At 37.6% G+C, this 26347-nt stretch overlaps 1 long non-coding RNA gene across 1 annotated transcript in view; it reads right to left on the bottom strand.

The window, feature by feature from the left end:
• Positions 1-21195, bottom strand: part of LOC126248275 (uncharacterized) — an 81963-nt gene extending 60768 nt beyond the window's left edge. The window contains exons 1-2 of the long non-coding RNA XR_007545452.1: positions 21082-21195; positions 13142-13233 (exon numbers count right to left, since the gene is read on the bottom strand). This is a non-coding gene — a long non-coding RNA (uncharacterized LOC126248275). The remainder of the gene's footprint in view (positions 1-13141; positions 13234-21081) is intronic.
• Positions 21196-26347: the final 5152 nt, after the last annotated feature.

The following is a 26347-nucleotide window of genomic DNA, read 5'->3' as shown; positions in this document are numbered from 1 at the left end:
TTCTTGGTTTTATAATCTGCTAAACCACCGGTGGCACATAAGCAAGCAAGTTTCAGATTCATGCTCCACAGGCTGAACAGAGCACCCATACGCAAACAGAATTACACACAGGAGCTATACATAATAAAACATATAGCAGAGAAAAATGGTTACCAGCCACACATGATAGATAAATTAAACCAACAAATTTCTAAACAGGAAAGGATTGATTTGGGTGACAAACTCTCTCGGGAACAAATGAACGTTGACGGGCAAAATGTGATTAACAACAAATATATATGCAAAACATTTTGGTACACCAAAATCAAGTAAAACAGAAAAGGATGCGTTAACTCGCAGATAAAGTTCACACTCACATCATTTTGTTTGAAGATAACAAGCTATCAGTGCAGGACAGCATACAGATGATCCTGCAAAACCATATAATGTAAAACTCACAATAAGAATAAAAACTAACAAAACTGTCTTTAGACCTCACTTTGTTAGATTAGTTACAACCTGAAATATGTTCACTTTCTAAAGTTTTCAATAAACAAAAGCCACTGATGATGGCACAGGAGTGCTGAAGCATGTTTGGGTAACAAGAGAAGAAAGTGTTTTTGCATAAAAGGTAAAGCCTGTATCCAATAATTGTAACTGTAAACAAGGAAAAAATAGAAGAGCTGCTACTCTAAAGATGAATGTTAACTTTTATTGTGTCTTAGCAGCATCAGAAGTATTTTTTCCCTTTTCTACTTTTAATACATTTGCTGCACATTGATTTTAGAATGATAATGAAGTGTACATTATACTGTATACTGGAATAACTATTGCAAAAACCAGTAACTTTAGTCATACAGTACACCTCTCTTTTCTCTCAAAGTGATCAGGATAATCTGTGACACAGATAGTTGGAGTTGTACTGTACAATTAATCCAGTCAACACCAATAGCTGTGATGATCTTTAGTGTCATTCATACAAGTAGTTAGACACTAAGGAGTAAATTCATGGACTACTGATGTAATTATTCAATTGCAGAGGCTTGGGAAACATTTTGATCAGGGAGAAATAATGATCAATCGTGTCACTTATTTCATTCAATATCACACTATGTGCAAAGCAAGCACAAACCTACATAATCACAGCCAAGATTTAAAAATCTGACAGAAAGCATCAGAAGTGAAAACGAAAGAACAATTTGGATTTAATCATTTATCTTGGAATATTGCACAATGGTGCAACAAATTAACATTGTTTGGACAGAATATAAGTAATTACTACATTGCTTGAGGCTTTTCCAACATAGTAACTGCTTGAAAGGTTCATGGCAATAGATCACTTGGCATTGTCTACATTGCATAATATTTCCAAGAGGCACCCGCTCATCACCTTCAGGTTGGACATAAAAAATGGTGTGCTATGTTCTGGAATTACTGGTGTTTTTACAATACCATCTGATGCAATGTATGTGAACCATTCACACAATTGAAGTACTGTTTAAGAGTCACATTTCATTTAATTAATTTTAAGAGATGAATTTCATTCCTAGCATTGTTAAGTGAGATTTAAGTACCAAAAAATTACGAACATTTAAAATATAAATAACAAACATTACAGCTTTAAGCAACAGCTGTTTAACTGAAATAAAGCTTCAGTCATCATCTGGCGTACTACAAATTTATCATGAAGTACATGTTTGGTTCATTTTACTGACTCCTCACCGAGCCCCCCCCCCCCCCCCCCCCCCTCCCCGAACCCAACTGAGATAATACACTTGTTCAACTGTTCAAAATAAACTTGAGTATCATTTCAAATAGGTACCCCACTCATACAATAAGAGTTGCTGGCGACTTCAATCTACCCTTGATATGATGGCCAAAATATATGTGGTACGCATAAAAAGTCATCTGATATCATACCGAATGCTTTCTACAAAAGCATTTTGAAATAAATACAAAATCTATCTAGTTAAAAAAGCAAACATGAGCTTGGCACCTTCCTAAGAGACAGTCTCAGCGCCTTCCAATTTGACTATGCAAGTGCAGAACAGATGTAGTACGAAGTCAAATACAGTATCAACACCAAATAAATTAATAAGAAATGATACTGATCTCCCATGGCACAGAGAACAGGTCAGAACACTGTTGCAGAAGCAATGAAAGAAGCATGCCAAATTTAAAAGAATGCAAAATCCCCAAGATTTGCGAGATTTTACAGAAGCTCAAAATTTAGCATGATCTTCAATTTGAGATGCTTTTAACAGTTTTCACAAAAACTGTCTCAAAATCTGGCAGAAAACCCAAAGAGTTTCTGGTTATATGTGAAGTATACTAGCAGAAAGCCGCACTCAATACCTTCTCTACGCAATAGCAATGGTAATTTTATGGATAACAGTGCCACTAAAGCAGAATTACTGAACACTGCCTTCCAAAATTTCTTCACCAAAGAAGATGAAGTAAATACTCTAGAATTCAGGTTAAGAGCAACTGCCAGTATGAGCAACTTGCACGTAGATATCCTCAATGTAGTGAAGCAGCTTGAACTGCTTAATAAAGACAAGGCCTCCGGTCCAGAATGTATACCAATTACATTCCTTTCAGAGTATGTTGATCCATTAGCGCCAAACTTAGCAATCATACAGAAGCACTTGTTAGTTGAAAGATCCGTACATAAATACTGCAAAGTTGTACAGTTCACACCAATACTCAAGAAATGAAATAGGAGTAACTGGCTAATTACAGACCCATATCAATAACGTCTATTTGCAATAGGATTCTGGAACAGCTACTGTGTTTGAACATTATGAATTACCATGAGCAAAAGTATTTATTGACAAATGGCCAACACAGATTCAGAAAATGTCATTTTTGTGAAACACAGCTAGCTCTTTATTCTTACAAAGTAATGAGTGCTAACGACTGGGGACACAAAATTGATACAAATTTTTTTGAGTTCCAGAAAGCTTTTGACACTGTTCCTCACAAGCTACTCCTAATCAAATTGCATGCCAACAGCGGATCAAATCAGTTGTGCAACTGGATTCACCACTTCCTCAGAAAGGTCACAGTTAGTAGTAACTGGCAGAAAGTCATTCAGCAACACTTCAGTAATATCTGATGTTCCCAAGGAAGTGTTATTTAAAACCTCCTGCTATTAATGAACAATATGCAAATGACTTCGTAAGCAAATCTGAGCAGCCACTTTAGACTGCTTGCAGATGATGCTGTCATTTATCATCTTGTAAAGGCATTGGATGATCGAAACCAAATTCAAAATGGTGTAGGAAAGTTACCTGTATGGTGCAAAAAGTGGCAGTTGACTCTTAAAACAGGCAATGAGAAGTTTGAAGTCATCCAAATGAGTACTAAAGGGAATCTGCTGAATTTCAGTTACAGAATGAATCACACAAATCTAAAGTCTGTGAATTCAACTAAGTACTCAAGGATTACAATTACGAGCAACTTAAATTGGAAAGATCACACAGATAACATTGTGGCGAAAGCGAACCAAACAGTTATTTATTGGCACAACAAACAAGGCGACTCAGAGAGAGAGAGAGAGAGAGAGAGAGAGAGAGAGAGAGAGACACACACACACACACACACACACACACACACACACACACACACACAAAGCGTCTAGTGGCTCATGGGAGAATTTTCTGTGTGCTAGCTAGGGGTGCAGGTGGCTGCCCCCACTAAATGCAGCCCTAGCTAGCCCACACATCGCTCCCCACTCTCCCACGAGCCACTTCCCCAATGCCCTCCCTGCCTCCTGCCTCCATGCAAAACATCACCTCACCCCCCCCCCCCCCCTCCCTCAGTCACTCACTGTGGGCCAGTAAAGAGCTGGCAGTTGACAGCACAATGTAGGGAGGCAGGTGTTTGTGTGTGTGTGTGTGTGTGTGTGTGTGTGTGTGTGTGTGTCCTGCAGTTAGAAAACTAAGTGCATTCCGAAAGCTATGCAAGATTTGTCCCTTTCATTCTTGTACCTATCAACGACGCAGCGCTTCTGCCGTATGGCGAGTTGTCTCCTTCATTCCTAAATAATTTGTAATTTTCAACCAGAACTTTCCATACATTATTATTATTATTATTATTATTATATTATTATTATTATTATTATTATTGGTAGAACATTTAGATGCAACAGGTCTACTAAAAAGATTGCCAATACTATGCTTGTCCATCCTCTTCTGGATTACTGCTGCACCATGTAGGACTCATCATATAGGACTGAACTAGGGCATTGAAAAAGGTCAAAGAAGGGCAGCTCATATTGTATTATGAAATTTGGGTGGAAAAAAAAGGAGAGGCACATTTTTCGTTGTGGTAGGATTTCCTTATGAAATTTCTATCACCAACTTTCTACTCCAAACGTAGAAAATATTTTGTTGACACCCAAATCATCATCATAAGTCAGTTTGCATTTGTTTTTACTGGGTGCTGTTCGAGAGTGGAATGGTAGAGATTAAGCGTGTAGGTGGTTTGATGAATATACTGCCTGGCACTTAACTGTGAATTACAGGTTAGTCACATAGATGCGGATGCACAATTACATTACAAAAGAGAACAGGGGACACATGCATTTCTAAGAATCTGTCAATAAAATTAATTTCCCCGAGTATTTAACAGGCATAGACAAAAGGTGGCGTTGACTGTGCTCAGCTCCTAGATGTGTTTAAAAAAATGAAGCATTTAATCTTATTTTTTGTTGAAGACAAAATACAATGTTGAATAATTAAAACTGACTTATCTTGAAAAAATTAAAGGTCTGTTTCCCACTTCACTTAATCCATCCTTTTAACTCTCATTTGTAGTTGATGAGTGAGTGTAGAGAATGAGCAGTCTGCAAATAAATTGTCCAAAGCAAGATTCATTCTATTGGGGGTTCTCACCTTGGATGTCTTACTGTTAATAGCTGTTGCAAAGGAAGTGACACTAAAAGCATTCCCTTCTAGGACACAATTTTACTGTAGAAAATTGCCAGAAAGATTCTTATTCTTTACTGTAAAAAAGCAGTCTTCAAAAATGGATCAGAACACAATGAGTTGTCATCCTCTAAAATGCCATAATACTGCTATCTGATGTTGCTTGTGCAAGAATGCCTCTTGTATGGCTCAATATCATGGGAGACACAGAGTTGTATATATCCATTTTCTTGATTCAGAAAAGGACAATGAGTACTTTCTTCCATATAACTGGTACTGTCATTTGTAGTTTATGAGTAAGTGTAGAGGATGAGCAGTCTGCAGACATATTTCCCCTTCAGACGTAGTTTTTACTACACACAACAGTGGATGTTATCAGACCGGTGCTGTCTCTCCACCTTCTGCCTGGATATGGTCCATCACCACATACGGAAAGGACAGTAATTTTGTAACTGAAATCCAATCTACCTCCCTCAGGCAGAGCTCTAAATTGCCAAAAAGTGAATCTCTAACATAGTCAATGTCAGGCGGTTTATGTCATAGATTACTATGACACCAATTCCAAATATCACTTGTGGAGAATTCACTCTCACCTCTCAGGCCTATGGATGAATTCCAGTATACTAGCAAAATGAGCAGAGCAATTGACAGAGTGCAGGAAATTTTTCCATCATAATCTATGACTCTTAAACATCTAAATTTACATTGATACTCTGCAAATCACACTTTAGTCCCTGGCACAGAGTTCATCGAACCACCTTCACAATAATTCTCTATTATTCCACTCTCTTAAAGCATGCAGAAAAAAAAAAAAAAAAGAAATGAACACCTACATCTTTTGGCGCGAGCTCTGGTTTCCCTAATTTCACTGTGATGACCATTTCTTCCTATGTATGTCAGCACCAACAAAATATTTTCACATTCGGAGGAGAAAGTTGGTGACTGAAATTTCATGAGAAGATTCTGCCACAGCGAAAAATATCCTCTCTCCCCTACTTTGTGATAATACAAAATGTGCTGTCCTCCTTTGAACGTACTCCATTAATCCTACCTGCTATGGATTTCAGACAGTGCAGCAGTACTCCAAAAGAGGATGGAGAAGCGTAGCATAGGCAGTCTCTTTAATAGATCTGTTACATTTTCTAAGAGTCCTGTCAATAATACGTCTTTGGTATGCCTTTCCCACAACATTTTTTGCGTGTTCTTTCCAATTTACAGTGTTCACAATTGCAATTCCCAGGTATTCAGTTGAATTTATGGCCTTTAGATTTGACTGATTTATCGTGTAACTGAAGTTTAACAGATTTTTTTTAGCACTCATGTGAATTACCTCACATTTTTCATTATTTAGGGTCAATTGCCAATTTATGCACTTACAGATATCTTCTGTAAATCGTTTTGCAATTTGTTTTGATCTTCTGATGACTTTACTAGACAAACGACAGCATCACCTGCAAACAACCTAAGACAGCTGCTCTGATTGCCTCCTAAATCATTTGCATATATAAGGAACAGCAGACGGCCTATAACACTACCAGAAATGACTTTTGCTTTACTCTATGCCTTTCTGTCAATTACTAAAAACTGTGACCTCTGACAGAAAAACAGAAATCCAGTCACATGACTGATCTGATATTCCATACACATTCAATTTCACTCCAAGTCAGTTGTGTGATACAGTATCAAAAGTCTTCTGGAAATCTAGAATTACAGGATCAATTTGAAATCTTTGTCAATAGCACTCGACACTTTGCGAGTGTAAAGAGCTATTTGTGTTTCATGAGAATAATGTTTTCTAAAATCGTGCTGACCATGTGTCTATAGACCATTCTCTTCTAGGTAATTCATAATGTTCGAACACAATATATGTTCCAAAATACTGCTACATAAAGACATTAATGATATGGGCCTGTAATTTAGTGGATACTTTAACTACCTTTCTTGAATACTGGTGTAACCTGTGCAACTTTCCAGGCTTTGGGTACACCTTCGTCAAGCAAGTGGTTGTATATGATAGTTAAGTATGGACCTATTGCATCTGCATACTCTGAAAGGAACCTAGTGGTGGTCATTGGTGCATCAATTTAGTTTTCAGTGTACAAAATATGATGCATTTTACAACGAATTTTTAATAAAAAAAATATGGCAGTTTGCTTATCTCCCAACTGGCATTTTTGGACAAAGTCATTGTACAAATCACATTATAGCCTGTGTGCTGGATTTACAATTACGGAAAATTATATGTCACTGCAAAACCATGGCTAAGGAAGCCAATGCGCATGCACTGAATGACCATTTTGACACAGTCGTGAGACCAATGTCTTCTATAACAATAAATTTACAGGCAATCTGGCATAAAATCAGTCTATCTGCATACAACAAGAATTCCATGTTTACATACAGGCACTACTACATTGCCTCCAAAGCCCCATCACTAACCTGTACTTAGTTAAGATTTGAAATGAACCAAGATTCATCGAGTGACAAGAATATCAAGGTTCACACCCACACACACTGCTGAAATTTCCATTGTCATACTCCATTTTTTCGATTATATTTAACGAATATTTTTCATGTATTAACAGCTGAGTAATTGAAAACCCTATATTTAGCACTGGAGAGAGAGAGAGAGAGAGAGAGAGAGAGAGAGAGAGAGAGAGAGAGATTGTTCTTTCTTATTCTTAAAGCTGTGTATCTGTTTTTAACACTTCTTTACTGCTCTTTAGAACCTAACCAACAATAAACAAGTCTGGTTTTCAGTTCTTTTCTTGTGCCGTTTCCACTTTAACCTTGGGTTTGCATCACCCTCCCCACTATACAGAGCTTGGGATGAGAAAGAACTGAACAGTTGTGGCATTTATGCCACATTCCTGCTTACATTTATTACATTGTTACTATGTTTTGATCCACAGTACAGGAAGGTTTTGCTACAGTAGGTTAGCGAGTAGGTAGGATCACAAAGTAGACTCATCCAGCAACATGTCTGATGGTGACTTAGCACGAGAATGACCGAACGAACAGGAACCGTATCATACTGAAGCACAGGGACTGTAGGTATTCACCTACCACACTGGGAACCAAGAAACAAATAATTTATCATTTATATTTACTGTTCCACGGTGATAATGCTGCGTGAAATGTGTACTTAGTAATAATAATTCCAATATCACTAATTTCTTCAGGAAATGCTAATTACAAATTTTACTTACTGTCTGTGCTTATTGATGGAAAGGATGGACCAATCTCAGGTGCATCCTGAGATGGCAGGTGCCAACTGCTAAGGCAGCTCACTACTAGTCTACGATCGATTTCTAAGGAGGTAATACATCAATCGGGTATAAAATCTGATCTAATGTACAGCTGGAACAGTTTTTAGAAAAGTTTCCTTGGATCATCTACTTGAGCAATGTCGTGTTAATCCAAGGCAGTCTACGATCAGTTTTTGAAGTGGCAACACACGAACTAGTGCGTGAAGTGCAACTCTGCATAAAGACGGAATTAATGGTTAAAGTTGCATCGGAAAACATTTGTGCGATCTCATGTTGATTCTAAGATCGTGCGAAGCATTTTTGTGACTTTTGCGGTACTCAGGAACTAGTGATTAATCAGCAGGAATCTTGTTATGAACATTAACGAGAGACTCTCTCTACAAATCATTTTACTAATTTTATGATTAAAGAAATAAAAGCAAACTTTGTTGGCATCCTAAAATTATTTTACAATTCTTATTGTACTTTGCATTTAAACCTGCCCAATTGTCACATTATTATGCACTGTTTATGGCACAAGTATTAGAGCTCATGACCAATGGAGAAGAAATCAAGCAGGACAACGGCTACAGGACATCTTTAGAAGAGATGTGGTAATCAAGTTGCCTCCAGTTGTGATAGAAAAAGTGAAATCTGCTTTTACTGTGAGCCTATATTTTACCACAGACCCTAACATTCATTAAAATTTTCGTAGGATGCATTAAACCATCATCACATTTGTTAAACAGTCCCTAAATAAGACTATAAACTAGAACTGAGCTATAGCAGCACCTATCTCCCACATGAAACTCATTTATGTTTGAGGCACACATTCTTCTCTGTAAGCACAGCAAAACTGCTCCGACTAACATCTCAACGAATATATATCATTGGTTAGCTTCCTGCTTCCAGTGCTTGTTCGACAACGAGTTGACTACTAAGATGTCAGTACCAAAGATTGTAATGTGTCATGAAAAATATAGTGAACGGGAGCACAAGTTTGTCGAACATTAACACTTTCTCATTTAAGAACACTGCCTTACCCATATTCTCCTGAGTCAGTATGCTTCAACTTTTCTGTTGAACCTTAGACGCCACTGTAATTAGATGGGTGAGCCAGTTCCCAGTTAAGGTTATGGCAATGGCATAGAACTTCCCAGAATACAATGCCTAGAATAGCATTGTAGTGCCCAAATCAACCTTCAGGTAGAAGGAAGCTTTTATTTCACTTTATTACTCTCTGAAAAGGTGATGACTATTTTGTATTATGCTCTGTGGAGCTGTATTATTAATTCACAGTAATAAAGTGGGAGTGTGGGGAAAGAGTATGGTTAAAGCAGATGGATGGGACTGGCTGTGATCCAGTTGGGTAAGGGAGAAGCCTACTGGTTTGAAACTAGGTGTATATGGGGATTTTGAAAATCCATCACATAGACCTTAATAGAAAATTTTTCATGTAAATTTAAAAGAGATGAATGTCTAATTTTTTATTACACATTAATGGAAAAACATTATGAAGTAACTATTGTTACTACGTTATACAGCTATGGAGATCTGAGTTAAATGTGTGTTTCATAATGAGGTCATCAGGTGCACAGCACAAACTCAGACTAAGTAAGGATATTAACAGCTTCCTTTCTAAAATAAATATTTTGGCATTTCCCTTACATGATACTTTTAAGTCAGGGAAAAATGAATCTGGATGGCAAGATGGTTTTTGCGACCATCTCCTGAGGATAGTACCTTGACGTACTGAATCTTACAACAAAAGGTATCTCTGGATTCCAAAACAAATTAGCATAAACCGCAACAATGGAATAATTTAATTTAGCCCCATTAAAATTTTTTCCATCAATATTAAAATTTCTCAAAACTAGGGTCATTTGGAAAGTAAGGACTGAACCATCATAACTAATTCAATGCTGAGCCAACATAGAAACACACATGCACACTGATTCCTGACACTTTTGCTTATTAAACGACGTTATTTGAATTAGTATCCTCATGGAGTGCTGTTTGCATTGTCACTTCAGAATGTTTAAAACAAATACAGTCAGCGATTCAGTTTTTTGACTGAAGTAACGTTGCAGCGGTGGAAATTCATCAACAGGTAAGTGAGATGCATAGACCCAGTGTGATCGACTATCAGTGATTATACAAAACTTGATCAAAGCCGTGGATGAAGAGACGCATGAAGACTGGTGATTCACAATTTCAACTTTAGCACTGGAATTTCCTAATGCGGGTAGAACAACTTCTTAGCACTAAACTGTCCCTGATAACTTTCAATTTAGCAAATTGTGCACATGCTGGGTTCCCAGGCTGCTTACTGTGAAAAACGAAATGCGAAGAATGGACTGTTCTCTTGAGGTTTTGGAGCAATATCAAAAGGAAGATAATCAAGTTTTAGGGAACACTGTCACATAGGAGAAGACATGGGTATCTCACATGATCCGAGAGTGTAAACGTCAATCAACGGCATGGCATCACATGACAGTACCAGTTAAAGTCAATGTCAAGCAGATAACCTCAACATGCAAGGTTATGGCAATCGTGTTTTGGGATACACAATGAGCCTTGTTGGCTGAGTTTATGCAGCAAGGGACAACAATAAATGCTGCTGCCTATAGACTAAACTTCAACACGCAATACAGTATAAGTGACTTGGTCTTCTGACTTCTGTAGTTTTGTTGCTGCAAGGCAATGCCAGACTCCATTCTGTCATTCACATCCAAGATCTAGTCAGATCTTTTGGATTGAAACAGATTGTCCACCCACCGTACAGTCCAAAACTGGGCTGAGTGATTTTCATTTGTTCCACTATCTAAATGAGTTTTGCAGTGGCAAGTGCTTCACAGCAGATGAGGTGAAAGAAGCAGTTAAAGACTGGTTATCCTCACATGCTTCTGAAGTCTGACTTAGGGATACAAAAGCTTCTAGAATATTATGACAAATGTTTGATTTCACACGCAAACTGTCTGAAAATACAAAAACATGATCAATTAAAAAAGTTGTTTTTTGAAAAAATCTGTGATGCTTAATGTTTTATAATAGAACAGACCTTACTTTCTGAATAACCCTTTCCTTATCAGAGCGTAAAAATCAGAAACAAGAGAAATAATTTTAAGGTCAAGCTTTGTTAAAAATAATAATAATAAAATAAAAAAAACACGATTTCATCTCATCAGATCTAGGTATTACATTTTAAAGAGATATCTACTGATAAAATGAATGTATAGAAAATGTTGAGTGAAAAGTATGAGAAGGCAAACACATGGTACAAATAAAAGAGAAAACAAGGGAATGCAACAGACAAAAATCAATATTTATCACATGTGAAACAGTTTTACCTAGTGTATCTTATGTTAAAACGACTTACGGGAATGCAGCCAAGTGTTGTCCTACGTTAGAGGCTCAAAAACCCAAGGATGGAGGAAGTAGTATGTTTGTTACAAATCTGTAAGTTAGCACAAAACAAAACGTAGTGTCGAAAAAATTGAAAGTTGTGAGTTCCCAAGAGACAGTTAATAGCTCACAATCACCTTAGATCCAAAAAGCTTGCAAGAAGAACAGGTCCATGACAGTTGTCCTATTCTTCTAACATTTTAAGCTCTACAGTATACACATACTTTTATCATATTCAACAAAAAAAATGTGGCAACAGTATCAAAATAAAATTTCTAATTATAACTTTCTCCTTAAAGTTACCAGTTTCACGCAATTAATGATGAAAACTGAAAGATGTATTTCAAAATGAAATGTTCTAGGTCATCCACACACTGAAGACTACAAAATCAGTCACAGTGGGGAAAAGTTTTTTTGGGAAAAAGAACTCCATACTCATTGTGCTCCTTCTCCCACATTCATAATTCCTTGGAAAAGTATATTTAGAAACCTATTCATCTACATAAAATTTAAAAAATGCTTTTATGACAGTTAAATTTCCTATTAAGAGTCAGGTCATTAAGGATGAAAGTAGAAAGTACATATTTACTTCCTTAGTAATGCAGAAAATGCTATATATTCCTCATACCACAATATAGAACTTTTCCTTGAGTTAATGTTGCAGGATTATAATATAATTTCGTTTATTGACTGCTCAATGTGTTTTCAATAATGAGAACACCAGCGAAGGGGTACTATTCCAATTTATATCTTCACTAACGCAGTTTCTGAAACACTGTGTTCCTGATCAATAATGACACTGCAAAATTCCACCATATTCTAACAAACAAGTATGACTCTCACGTTTTCTTGACACAGTATTTTGCAGTGGAATACCAAATGTCTATTATACTCCACGTGTCATATGTACTGACATTAAAGCCTTCATGAGGCTGAAGTACTAAATACTGCTTGTGTCATACTGACAGTCTGATCCTTTGTTATGTTAGTCTTGCCCATAGAAACTACTACTGCTGTACAAATTTTACTGCACTTTATATATATTATACATTATTATGGTTGTGGATTTTTTGGTGGGAAAACACATATTTCACAATACATTACATTTCAAATGCCAAGTGATAGGTAAGGTAATGACAACGTTCTCCACAGAATCAGTGAAGAAAGTAACATGTGATAAACACTGACACGAAGAAGGGACAGGACGATAGGGCATGTTTGAAGGTATCAAGGAATAACTTGCATGGTACTAGAGGTAGCTGTAGAGAGTAAAAACTGGAGAGGAAGACAGAGATTGTAATACATTCAACAAATAATTGAGGATGAAGGTTTCACGTGTTACTGTGAGATGAAGAGTTGGCACACGAGATGAATTTGTGGTATGCTGCAGCCAACTAGTCAGGAGACTGACGACTTTTTTTTAAAATGATAAGTCTTCTTTTGTAATTTATATGAGTAAGCACAAATTAAGTTTCTATTAACTTTTTTTATTTTACTATCATTTTTCATGTTCATTATTTAACTTTTTCCTTTTTCTGAAGCAATGATACAATAAATGTTCTTCAGAGTTACACTTACTTTGAGTTCACTGGATCATATTCGCTAGTTCACTAGCTGTCTGTCTGAAGACAGAACAAACAGTTCAGATTTCTAGTCATTCCTTTGGCCTCCTGTAAACCAAAAAATTACATTAAAAGTTGTATAGAAAAGGAAACTTATTACAGACATAAGCTGTGTGTTCCCATAATGCAGTGATAGACCCTTGTGATAAATAGTGAATGCCTCTTTAGGTGGTTAAGAAAAAGTTCACAAATGAAGTACTGTACATGATGTACGAGGGTCATTCAATAAGTAAAGCCCCACATATTTTTTTAAAGCCATTAATACACATAGACAAACGTCCTTGTTGGTGCTTCACATTTCATGTTTTTTCCACATGCCGGTGAAGTTTCGAACCGTTCTGGCAGATGGCAGAGCCGTAGTACAGTATCAAAATGGCGTCTACATAAGACTCACATTACAAGCAGCATGCTGTTATTGAATTCTTGTGTTCCGAAAAAGAAACTGTGGCGAACATCCATAAATGTTTTTGTGCAGTGTATGGCGATGCTGCAGTTGATTGTAGTAGTACAGTTGAGCGATGGGTGAATAAAATTACAGCCTCTGTAAATGCAGAAACAGAGCTCCATCATCAGCCACGCTCGGGACATTCTGTCACAGTCACTGCTGCAGACATGCTGAATCATGCAGATGCCATTATTCATACCAACTGGTGCATCACAACTCAACAACTGGCTCTACAGTTGTCAGTCAACATTGGAAGCGCATCTGCAATGATCGAGACTCTGATATTCAAAGAGGTGCTCACGATGTGTTCCATGAATGTTCACAGCAGACCGCAAGATTCAAAGAAAGGCCATCTCATCTGAATTGTTGGAGTGTTTCGAGACTGAAGGAGAGGCCTTTCTGTCACTGATCGTTATGGGGGAAGGAAGCTAGGTGCACCACTTTGTGCTGGAAACAAAATGGCAGTGCGTGGAGTGACATCCTCATTCACCACAAAAGACGAGATTCAAGACAACTCCCTCTGCCAGAAAAGTCATGATGACAGTCTTCTGGGATTGTGATGGCATCATTCTCATGGATGTAATGCCAAGAGGGTCAACCATCAATTCAGAGGCATACATGAAGACTCTGAATGCACTCAAGAACCACTTCCAATGTGTTCGATCGCACAAGAATCCAGCATTAATCGTGCTCCAACATGATAATGCACACCCACACTCAAGTCTGAGAACCTGGGAACACATCACTAAATTGGGTTGGACATCATTGTCTCATCCACCCCACAGTCCAGACATGGCACCCTTGGACTTCAATCTCTTTGAGCCACTTAAAGTTTCTCTATGGGGAACACACTTTGAAAATGACAGTCATTCAGTGAAAACATGGCTACACCTACATGACAAGATTTTTACCAGAAGGGAATACATGCTCTTCCACAACATTGGTGAACGGCCATAAAACGTGATGGCAACTACGTAGAAACATAAGACATGGACAAGACATGATGTATATTGTCACCAAATTCTGATTTAACAATAAATATGATCCGAGAGAAAAAATGTGGGTCCTTGCTTATTGTACAACCCTCGTATATATTTTGAAACTTCTACCAACTGTGCACAATTTAATGAACCTAGATTGTAGTCTATCATTATGAGATAACAAGGCTAAGTATTTTGATCTTTACCTTCTTTTATAATAGCTTGGCTAGAAATAGCTGATAATTGTGTCAAAAAGAGTAAAAAAAATTATTGCACTTAGTGTTGAATCTGCCTCTTCATAGTACATTCCTGGAACTACAGAAACAAAGGTTTCTGCTTTTTCCAGCACCTTGAGCATCACTGCTGTCATGTGTGGACCTGGAAACGTGTTTCTCCTCATTCAAATTATTTCATCACAGAAAGACAATGGTGATTAATATCAACTGTATGACAGATGAAATAGCCACACTCAATAAACACTGCAAAAATTATGGTCTAACCAATAAAAGTGAAATATGATACCAGTGAAACTGTAGAGAGTTTAATACTAAAGTGAAGAGAGACAGCAATGAAAAGTAAAGGATGGGCAAAGAGAGAAAAAGGAAATTACAGCATAAAGAAACAAATACAGTACGTGTTAACAGTTATAGGCCTATAACAATACTGTTTACACGCTTTTTTTAATAAACTGATTTGAATCCACAGATTAAAAGTGGACACAGAAAATAAAGAGGAAGAAAAGTGAAAAACAACACAGAACAACTTAAGTGTATAGGTAGATCAACTGGGCAAGGTTTTTTTTTTTTTTTTTTTTTAAATATTCCCTTTCTGATTTCTTAGTCTTTTAATCATTCAACCATACCACCTAGTTTCTATTATTCCATCTTCTTTCCTCTCTCCTTGTCTCTCAACCCAATCATTTGTTTTACTGCCAGTAGCCTTTACTCAATAGTTCTCCACAGAGTTGTCCAACCAAATTTATTACATCTCACATCATCATTCCAGTATACCTGCACCAAGGTTGTCACTATCAGCTTCTTTCTGTAGCATGTTATACACAAAATTCAAATGTTTTTATTAAATTCCCCCATGTCAATGAAATATAGAGGTTTATGAAACACCTTTTCTAAGAAACACTGCATTCAATGCAACAAAAACTGATTACAGAGTGTGCCTTTAGTCTTAAGATGACCACTGACTGATCGACACTGGTTATGTTGATTGTGAATGCAAGTCAGTTGATGTCCATGACAGTGTATCACGTTTTTCAGAGAGAGGTATATGAAATGTAGTTCTACAGAACAATGCTGCTGATTAGGTGGGCAGACTGAACAATTAATGAGACAGTAGTAAATCGAATTTGGGAGAAAAGTAATTTACGGTACAACTTGAGTAAAAGAGAGGCTCTGAGTAGAGACATCCTTACACATAAAGGAATTGTCAATTTGGTAATGAATGGAAGTGCAGGGTATAAAAATTGTTGAGGGGGAGTGAGATTTGACTGCTGTCAGCAGATCCAGAGTGATGTAGATTGCAACATTACTGCAGAGATGATATGGAATGCACGAGATAGATCAGCTATCAAATTTAACTCTGGCTAAAAAGTAGGTGCCAACTGGAAACTGAGCTGTTAAGCATTATTTAATGTTATATAAGTGATAACTGAATTAAAACTGAACATATTTCCACAGATATAATTTATACAGAAAAGTATATTGTGGAATCAAATAAAACACAGCCACAAGATAGTGAGCATTTTGTGAGACACCATTTCATAACCATGCTCAGTTATTGGCCTATTTGGTGAGTAAGGAGGCTATGCAAGAGGTGCCGTATGTTGGCTAAGGAACAGCTGTTAGACTGTTGACTGAATGGTGTATTGCTGGAAGGAAAGAGTCCACAGTGAGCTGAAGGAGTAACATCACTTGGAAATACGAAAGCGTCCGATCCCGCCCGTCTGCTTTGACCCATGACGTCACAAATATGGCGGAAACAAAAACAAACACACACACTTTCCACAAGAGGCCTAATGACACTAACGGGACAAGCGCTGGAAATGGGGTGTCTTGGGTGGGGGGCAAACTAAATATAAAAAAATTTAGACGCCTTGCGTAGCTACAACGTGTACGTGAAGACAGCCATGCATGAATACCCACCCACCTCCCCAGGGGTCGTAACCCCTGCAACCCATAGAAGATAAAGATGCTTCAGTAGCTGATTAGTGTTTTTTGTCTTTTAAAAAAAAATCTCACGGGATAGAACGAAAAGATCAGAAAGATAAATATAATAAACTAAAACAGAAATTGGAGGAAACAGATAATTAAAATAAGTAATAAGTGTTTTTAAATTTAAAAAAAATCTCACGAGATAGAACGAACAGATCAGAAAAGTAAATAAAATAAGATAAAACAGGACTGGAGACAGCCACACTCAAACCAAACTCCGCGCCGTCATGACGTCACACACGACAACACCCTTACGTCACGGGTCAAAGCCGACGCGTGGGATCGGACGCTTCTGTCGACCCCATCACTTTCCATTTCACAGGGTTTCCCAGTCACCAGTACTACTTAAGACTGGAATATCTAGCAGCTGCTGATAAAAATGTTACCCTTGCTTTTCAGTGCCTACATTTCACAAGATGCACCACTTCAGCACACAGACTGAAGCAAGAACTTCAACAAAGTACTATAGAATACATGTACTGCAGTTGGTGACCTTTATAAGTTAACCTTAATTTCATACAAAAGCCAACTTGCTGCCAATTTTCTTAAATTTTTTGATGTCCAATGTGTAGCAGTAAGCTCCAGCATTTGTATCGTGTCACCATATCAGGTAATTGGTATCACTGACTCCCACTGTAACTCCAGGATACTCTTGGTAACCACCTCAAGAAAGTTTACATCTAAACAACATGCTTAAATCAACACAGTATTCTTCTGGAAATGCAGACCACATCACCAGCACAGTGTAACACACACTGCTTCTTTCTTAGATGAATCTGTCATTTTGGCAAGCGGATTTATACACACCACTGCCATGTGGCTGAAATCCCACATATGTGAAATGCATTACAAGGAAAATAAATGTAGGCAACATTACAATTGCTTCAAAGAACCAGACAACATATGAATGGGATAGACATTGGCAGACATTTTCCCCACATCTATAAAATTAAAAACAGATTTCTTATAAACATTACTGTTTCCCTCTACTGAATTCGCAGAGCAAATTTCAAAAATATCCAGCAATCTATATATATATATATACATCCTGTGTTGTACATACCTCAGCAATGCACAAATCACAAACAGTAATTTCAAGAAAGCTACCAATTTACAGTGCTTCTATTTGCATGGAACATTACACCTTGTACATAGTAATTTCTGAAAGACTGGAAAGTTTTTTTGTTATGAAAACTGAAAATACTCGCAAAGTCACTAAAAGAATACCACTCTAAATATTTTTACTTGTGTTTGAACATGAATGCACTTCCTATCAGCCATAATAAACAGTACTTTGTAGGTTACACGAGAAACCTCCAATTTCACTCCAGCATTGTTCCCATTGTAGGGCATTTCCAGGGGCAGATGTGGACTCTGACCACAATCTATTGGTTATGAACTGTAGATTAAAACTGAAGAAATTGCAAAAAGGTGGGAATTTAAGGAGATGGGACCTGGATAAACTGAGTAAACCAGAGGTTGTACAGAGTTTCAGGGAGAGCATAAGGGAACAACTGACAGGAATGGGGGAAAGAAATACAGTAGAAGACGAATGGATAGCTCTGAGGGACGAAGTAGTGAAGGCAGCAGAGGATCAAGTAGGTAAAAAGATGAGGGCTAGTAGAAATCCTTGGGTAACAGAAGAAATATTGAATTTAATTGATGAAAGGAGAAAATATAAAAATGCAGTAAATGAAGCAGGCAAAAAGGAATAAAAACGTCTCTAAAAGAAGATCGACAGGAAGTGCAAAATGGCTAAGCAGGCATGGCTACAGGACAAATGTAAGGATGTAGAGGCTTATCTCACTAGGGGTAAGATAGATACAGCCTACAGGAAAATTAAAGAGACCTTTGGAGAAAAGAGAACCACTTGTATGAATATCAAGAGCTCAGATTGAAACCCAGTTCTAAGCAAAGAGGGGAAAGCAGAAAGGTGGAAGGAGTATATAGAGGGTCTATACAAGGGCGATGTACTTGAGGACAATATTCTGGAAATGGAAGAGGATGTAGATGAAGATGAAATGGGAGATACGATACTGCGTGAAGAGTTTGACAGAGCACTGAAAGACCTGAGTCGAAACAAGGCCCCGGGAGTAGACAACATTCCATTAGAACTACTGACGGCCTTGGGAGAGCCAGTCCTCACAAAACTCTACCATCTGGTGAGCAAGATGTATGAGACAGGTGAAATACCCTCAGACTTCAAGAAGAATATAATAATTCCAATCCCAAAGAAAGCAGTGTTCAACGATGTGAAAATTACCGAACTATCAGTTTAATCAGTCACAGCTGCAAAATACTAACGCGAATTATTTACAGACGAATGGAAAAACTGGTAGAAGCTGACCTCGGGGAAGATCAATTTGGATTCCGTAGAAATTTTGGAACACGTGAGACAATACTGACCTTATGACTTATCTTAGAAGAAAGATTAAGGAAAGGCAAACCTACGTTTCTAGCATTTGTAGACTTAGAGAAAGCTTTTGACAATGTTGACTGGAATACTCTCTCTCAAATTCTGAAGGTGGCAGGGGTAAAATACAGGTAGCAAAAGGCTATTTACAATTTGTACAGAAACCAGATGGCAATTATAAGAGGAAGCAGTGGTTGGGAAGGGAGTGAGACAGGGCTGTAGCCTCTCCCCAATGTTATTCAATCTGTATATTGAGCAAGCAGTAAAGGAAACAAAAGAAAAATTTGGAGTAGGTATTAAAATCCAGGGAGAAGAAAAACTGAGGTTCGCCGATGACATTGTAATTCTGTCAGAGACAGCAAAGGACTTGGAAGAGCAGTTGAACGGAATGGACAGTGTCTTGAAAGGAGGATATAAGATAAACATCAACAAAAGCAAAACGAGGATAATGGAATGAAGTCCAATTAACTCAGGTGATGCTGACGGAATTAGATTAGGAAATGAGGCACTTAAAGTAGTAAAGGAGTTTTGCTATTTGGGGAGCAAAATAACATGATGGTTGAAGTAGAGAAGATATAAAATGTAGACTGGCAATGGCAGGGAAAGCGTTTCTGAAGAAGAGAAATTTGTTAACATCGAGTATAGATTTAAGTGTCAGGAAGTCGTTTCTGAAGGTATATGTATGGAGTGTAGCCATGTATGGAAGTGAAACAGGGACAATAAATAGTTTGGACAAGAAGAGAATAGAAGCTTTAGAAATGTGGTGCTACGGAAGAATGCTGAAGATTAGATGGGTAGATCACATAACTAATGAGAAGGTACTGAATAGGATTGGGGAGAAGAGGAGTTTGCGGCAGAACTTGACCAGAAGAAGGGATCTGTTGGTAGGACATGTTCTGAGGCATCAAGGGATCACCAATTTAGCATTGGAGGGCAGTGTGGAGGGTAAAAATCGTAGAGGGAAACCAAGAGATGAATACACTAAGCAGATTCAGAAGGATGTAGGTTGCAGTAGGTACTGGGAGATGAAGGGGCTTGCACAGGATAGATTAGCATGGAGAGCTGCGTCAAACCAGTGTCAGGACTGAAGACCACAACATTATAGGCTGCACAAATGCAATATGTCCTGACCTTAGTGCCATGGTGACCACCATAATTATGGTAACTTATTCATCCGGACACGAAATTCTTATTCTGAAAACTCGACTTCGTTTCCTGATTCCAATAACCACTTTTAAATTTGACTATGTAATTAGACACGGCTAATGCGAGCTCATGCAAGATAAACTTCACATATAATACTACCTGGATATATGTTCATAATTAGGGGAACATATAAAATCGCTTTGAAGAACAAAGTTTGGACCTCATAAGATCTTTTAAATTCCTATAAACTAATTTACTTCTTATGGGAAAACGAAGTACGCAGTTACATTTGTATGCATACGTGCTCTTCGACTGCGAACCTTTCAGCATACTGAGCAAAGAATGAATGAATTTCGAAATTAACAGGAACGTAACGACGGCTCCTTATGTTCTCCTTTTCAAACAATTAGAAAACCTAATGTTCATCTACCTCCTGTTTATTACCGAAGGCCTGTATTCGTTATCTAACATTTCTTCGCCAATGTACTTGCAAAGGCAAATTCTAAAAACAATGTTTCCTCACAACACAAATGAAACTATTTCCGTTTGAATATTTCCTTCTTCACAGAAATATTTCTGAAGCATTGCTCCTTCCTAATAGTAAAACTTGACCACACGTACACCCCGTCAACTCAATTCACGGCACAGTAATGAATAAAAATACGAAGACTAGACGACTGTACTTACAGAGGTTTATATTTTTGGCAACCTTCAGCGTCGTTAAATCATCCAGTGATCCAGAACTTTTTTTTTTTTATTATTTAAACGCAAAGGTAAACAAATATGGCAGAGATTACATTTAGAACAGGAGGCAGCGCAGCCAACGGACTGAAATGCAGTTACCGGTAGTATCGTAGAATTACCCGTTTATGAGATAGGCAGTAATTATCAGTCTTCTCCGTAATTAATAAATAAAAGTCACTAATATTGTCAGCTTTATGTATGCACGTATGCTCTGCCGTCTGCCTCTTCCGTTATCTTTGTACTCGTCTTACGACGTTGCCTAGGTCGTTCCTCAAAAGAAATGACTTTTCTCCTCCCTTGTAAGTCCATCCGCTTATATTCATCGACCCCTTCCCTTCTAATTTCTAACAATCAGTATGTCATCCTAAACACCTACTTTTCTTCATCATGCAATTTTTTCTGTCAATGGAAACAGTTTTGAACTGGTTTTCAGTTTGCACAATCGAGAATCACAAATTACCCTCCTCGTAGGTTAGAGATGGGCTGCACTTTATTCGTGGCATTTTGTTATGGTACCACCCCAACAGACGACTTTTACAAACGTCATAGTAATTTTTTACAAGTTTCTTAGAGTTGGTTTTGGTAGACGGCGGTGGGGGGGAGGGGGGAGGTAATGCGGTCACTGTTATTTTCATGCTTTATATTCAAACTATCTGAGGCAGAATTTTGGAATTTTGCGTTTTTGCAGAGGCAAGGAGGCAAATAATATCAGACCGACATCTTCACTACTGACTCAGCTGGGGCAATAGGGAACACAAATCCTAAGCCATTCTTCTGCAGTTATGTAACGTATACTTCCCCTTTCGCAACTGCAAACCTGACTTGTCCAACATAATATTTTGAAGTCTTCTTGGCGGCAAAATAAACCACAAAAAATCTTCAGGTCTCACTTCATCAACTGTCAACGTTTGGAAAGTTTATCATTATCATTATCATTTTCAGAGCATCCATCATCCTCAGGTTCCAGTGCAGTTGGCGAAAGGGTTTCTGATTCACTGTTGGTATCATCACCAATTTTGTTTTTTGCAGCAATCTTCAATTCCTTCATGCTCTTGGTCAAGATTGTTGGTCCCATTTTACCCACCACTGCTGCTTACAATTCGTCTTTGACTAGATTACTAGTGTAAACTGCAGATTTGTGTTGCTTTGATCTTACATATCGCCTCATAGCTTTTGACTACAGTCTGCAGGTGTTGACATTTCTGTCAAGTTTGCACCTGCAGTGGGAGGTGAAGCACCATGCAAAACTGCAGATTCCACAGGAAAAGGTGTAGCACAGCTTGACATAGATCCTGCTGGCTGCTCATTTACTTCTAATGGCCTACGACTTTCTTCAGTGTATGCCAACCTATTAAATGGCCTCAATCCAGGCATCTTGAAGCCTAATGTGATATTTTTTGGCGAAAGGAATATATAAATGCTACCCCACAAAACATACTAATCTCTGAAATAGTGACTGGGTGACTTGACTGCAGTGTCACCCAGTTGAACATTACTATTCTTAGGCATACAACCGAAACGTTATGATATTTAGTGAGTGCATTCTGTGAAAGTAATACTGTGAGAATGTCTGAAGAGTGATTCTAGTATCCCTGACAATATTGGTAACATAATTGGTAATGTGAGTTTCATGGGCGTCCAGAAGTATGAGCTTGGTAGGCGATTATCTTTTGAACAACACATCTGCTTAGCTGGGTCCTACCCCTCTTTCTGAACAAAACTTCTTTTTCTCCTCTATGAACTTTTTCTCTGCCACTATTAGCCCTGTCAGGTTTGAGGACATTTGTCCTTACTTTAAACAATATAGATATTTTACTTAAAATAATTTAGAAATGCAAAATTATTAAAGTTGGCCTCTGTTCTAAATCAAGACTGGGGTAACACTGGACACTGTCAACACTTGCCTCAGAGGGTCATTTTGAATATGAAACCAAATTGTAGTGAGTGTATTTTATTTAGATGAGAAGTTACACAAAGAAAAGATAAGCCACAGTTTGTACATTCATAAACCAAAACTTATATTATTTTCAGTATTAACCTTTTGGACTAATCTTGGAATTTGTTTACCACAAAAATTGATAACGGAAGGACTGAAATCGTATTTTAATTTCTCTTGCTTGCAAAAATAGGTGGACTGGTACCAAATTTTGTATAATTGTTTACTACACCCTGAGGAGCTAACAACATGAACAGACACATATTTCAAAGATTATTTCATCAAAATTATGCTGTATCCACTCTTCCCTAAATGCATTTTATTTACTGGTCTGTATGTACTTAGTAAGACAACAGAACTGCATGTCTTGTCATAATTATTACAAAGATTGAGATTTTATACACTAAAATATACAGAGATTTCAATTTAGCTTTGTATTAATGTTCACTCTAAGAGGATAACCAGTTAGTAATCAAGATTGACTTCAGTTTCACTTTGAATAAATTCCCTTTGTGAAACCTTACAGATCTTTGTGGTCCATTACACTGTGTCAGGCTATTAATGCATGATATATGGTCTGTTGATTTTAGTTTGGTTCTTTGTCTATGGTAGAAGCCTTTCTTTCTTGTATTATAGACACACATATCAGAGAACTAGGTTGCTTTGTTTTAATGTGCCACAAAAATTATTATTTGTAAAGATACACTAAGTAGACTGAGGTATTTATGAAGTACAAACATTTCCCAGAAGGAGTCTCTGCACCCTATTCCAGGGGTAATACTGATTGTCTTTTCTACAGGCTAATATTCTGTTCAGATATATTTCAGGAGCACAGCCCCTTACCTAGCCCATAATTGTAATAATCTGTGCAAAAGCTGTCCCATAACAGATTGTAGATAATGGCTGATTAGAAACTACTTTTGATAGCTGACTGGTTAGAGGTAGGGAACAACTGATTTTATTAGATATAAAATTGGAATGATTAACCATCTTAGATTTTCGTTTAGGTAAATACCTCGAAATCTACAGTCTTTTGCATTTACTGTTTCAATTCCATCTTTATTACTGACAGAGGTTTGGTGTGGATTTGCAAGTTTAAATGGCAATAACTGTGATCTGTTGATATTAACCTCCAGCAGATGATCCTGGAAAAAAGTAGTTATTTCATCTATTCCCTCTGTGTCAACCAGTGTTAACTCATCGTTTTGTATGCAAAAAAATGACAGTGAGTTATTTTCATAGGTTACTAACTGAGAGATGAGAGGTTGCTTTATATCACTTGTGTAGACACAAAAGAGAGAAGGGCCCAAAACTGAGCCCTGGGGTACACCTTGTGTGAGTTATCAAACACAGTTTTCTCGAATTCCTTCACCAAAGGAGATGAAGTAAATATTCCAGAATTCGAGTCATGAACAACTGCCAACATAAGTAACTTAGAACTTGATATTCTCATTGTAGCAAAGCAGCTTGATGCACTTAACAAAGCCAAGTCTTCTGATGCATATAGCATACAACATAGGTTACTTTCAGAGTATGCTGATACAATAGCCCCATACTTAGCAATTGTATACAGCGGCGGCAAAGGATTGGAAAGTTGCACAGATCACACCACATCTCAAGGAAGGAAATAACAGTAATTCGATGAATCACAGACCCATATCACTAACGTCGTTTTGCACTACGATTTTGGAGCGTGTACTGTGCTGGAACATTATGAATTACCTCAAGGAAACCGATCTGTTCACACACGGTCAGCACAGATTCAGAAAATATTTTTCTTCTCGAAAACAAGTAGCTCTTTATTCACATGAAGTAGTGAGTGCTATCGACAGGGGATCTCAAACTGATCCCACATTTCTAGATTTCCAGAAGGCTTTTGTCTTCATTCCTCACAAGAGACCTCCAATTTCCTCTCAGAGAGGTCAGAGTACATAGTAATCGACAGAATATCATTGAGTAAAACAGGAATGATTTCTAGCGTTCCCAAAGGAAGTCCTAAAGGCCCTCTGGTGTTTCTAATCTGGATAAATGTTTTAGGAGGCAATCTGAGTAGTCCTCTAGGATTGTTAGCAGATGATGCTATTATTTATCATCTTGTAAAGTAATCAGATGATCAAAATCAACTGCAGAGTGATAGACAAGATCTCTGTATGGCGCAAAAAGCGGCAATTGACTCTAAATAATGAAAAATGTTCATAAATCCACATGATTACTAAAAGGAATCCCCTAAATTTCGGTTGTACGACAAAGCACGATTACAATTACGAACAACTTAAATCGGAATGATCACGTAGATAATGTTGTGGAGAAGGCAAACAAAGACTTGTGTGAATCAATATCTTAACAGAGACTGTTAAGTCAGCTTAAAGAAAAATATCTGTTAGACTTCAGTTTTGGCAACACTTGGTCACAACAGTCAAGTTTATGTATTTTGCGTATGATAAATTTATTAATAGTGCATAACAGTGTTTCATTCTGAAAGTTATTAATTCTGTACATATTAGCTGTCCCAGTTTACTGCATTGTATTAACTTGTTTTCGACTATCTCCTGATAAATGATCAGGGTAGAAAGTATTATATTCAAATGTTTTATGTTTTTATGTCATACTTTCTGACATGTTCCACACCCACGAGAATCAACTCATTTTTTGGGTCTATGGAACGAAAACTGAATCTAATCTATTGGCATAATAATTAGAAGACAGAACACGTCTACTAAAGAGACTGCCTGCACTACACTTTTCCGTCCTCTGCTAGAGTATTGCTGTGCTGTATGGGATCCTTGCCAGATAGGATTGATGGAGGATACTGAAAAAGTTCAAAGAAGGGCAGCTCGTTTAGTATTACCGCAAAATAGGGAAGAGAGATTCATGGATATGATAAGCGAGTTGGGATGGCGATCATTATACATTTCTCATTGTGGCGAGATTTCATCACGAAATTTTAACCACCAACTTTCTTTGCCGCCAATGTACATAGGGAAAAATGATCATCGCAATAAAACAAGACAAAGCAGTGCTTATACAAAAAGCTTTAAGTGTTCGTTTGCCTTCATGTGCTGTTAGAGAATGGAATGGTAGAAAAATGGTCTGAAGGTGGTTTGATGGACCCTCTGCCAGGCACTCAAGTGTGAACTTCAGAATGGTAATGCAGATGTAGATGTCGATGTTGACTGTTTCATATCTGCACTGGAAATTTATGACCTGTTCATTGATTTTGTAAGTTAGGTTTGTACACTGCTTGGAGTTAACTAGATATGCTGTCAGCATTTG

The sequence above is a fragment of the Schistocerca nitens genome, chromosome 3 (genome assembly GCF_023898315.1).
Source record: "Schistocerca nitens isolate TAMUIC-IGC-003100 chromosome 3, iqSchNite1.1, whole genome shotgun sequence".
Lineage (NCBI taxonomy): Eukaryota > Metazoa > Arthropoda > Insecta > Orthoptera > Acrididae > Schistocerca > Schistocerca nitens.
The sequence above is the reverse complement of the archived record's forward strand: the minus strand, read 5'-3'. Positions and strand labels throughout refer to the sequence as shown.